Below are 1,140 nucleotides of genomic sequence, written 5' to 3'. Positions count from 1 at the left end.
CTTGATCACTAATTGAGAAAATGCCTTACAGCTGGATCTCATGGAGGCATTTCCCCAACTGAAGCTCCTTTCTCTGTGATAACTCCAGCTGTGACAAGTTGACACAAAACTAGCCAGTACAACCCCTCTGGCTCTTACAATTCTCCCTCCTCTTCTGTAGGGTATCCTGAACTCTGCCTATTTTAAGGACAATTGATAAGTAATTCAAGTTATAGGAATAAGTCTCACCATAATAAAAAACAACAGATTAAGAATTCTGTATAAAGGAACAGACAGCATTGGTGCCGACCGGTATCTGGTTGGATTGTGGTTTGCAGGGTCCACCATGGAGTCAGAGGAGATGCTGGAAGGACAGACACAGGTTGCAGAACACCTACTCTCTGAGTATGGGCTCACAGACAACATTGAGAGGAGAGTCAAAAATGAGAAGATTAATACAGAAAAGTCATCAAAATAGAAAATGGGCCTCAGTCCTTGCCCACCCCTTGATACCTGGACCAGACAGCCATGCCTATCTTATTATAGGGACTTGCTGTGCTTGCAAAGGAAAGACCAAACCCCATTGAATTTCTAGCATCTTATCTTTTAAAAAATAAGGCACAGTTTGAAGATCAAACTTGATTTCTTGAAAAGAAAATGAAACATTTGGTTACAACTGAAGATTTATATGATTGTGAGGCACCTTTAACTGTCAATGATTTCCCTCCCCACACTGGAAGTCTAAGAACCATCAGGACACAGAACTCACTTCTGGAGATGCAGAAAAGAGCCGATCCCTAACAGATTTAGTCATCATAGTTATTTAATGAGTATCCTCTGTGCATTTCTTCCTCAGATTGTTTTTTAGTTTGTTTTTTAAAAAGATATTCAAAATAAACCATTAAAACAACCCTCAAAAACAGAATTTCTGCATAAGAAGGAGCGAAGAAGGTAAATTAACAATAAAGATGTTGGCCAGAGGAGAGGTGTCCGCCTGGGAGGGCTCTCACCACCTGAGCTGGTAAGGGAGCAATCTTTACACCTGGTCGCCCAGGCTCCAGTCTGCACTAGTGAGTGTGTGGACCACAGAAGCTACACAGCTTTGGGACAGACAGAAGCAACACAGCTTCTGGGACAGACCCTGTTTCAGGCTCCAGACAT

At 42.2% G+C, this 1,140-nt stretch overlaps 1 pseudogene; it reads left to right on the top strand.

Annotated features, from left to right (window-relative positions):
- Positions 1–325: 325 nt before the first annotated feature.
- LOC110332369 lies at positions 326–621 on the top strand (annotated as a pseudogene).
- Positions 622–1,140: the final 519 nt, after the last annotated feature.

The sequence above is a fragment of the Mus pahari genome, chromosome 1, assembly GCF_900095145.1.
Source record: "Mus pahari chromosome 1, PAHARI_EIJ_v1.1, whole genome shotgun sequence".
NCBI classification, from domain to species: Eukaryota; Metazoa; Chordata; class Mammalia; order Rodentia; family Muridae; genus Mus; species Mus pahari.
This window is presented reverse-complemented; position numbering and strand designations above follow the sequence as displayed.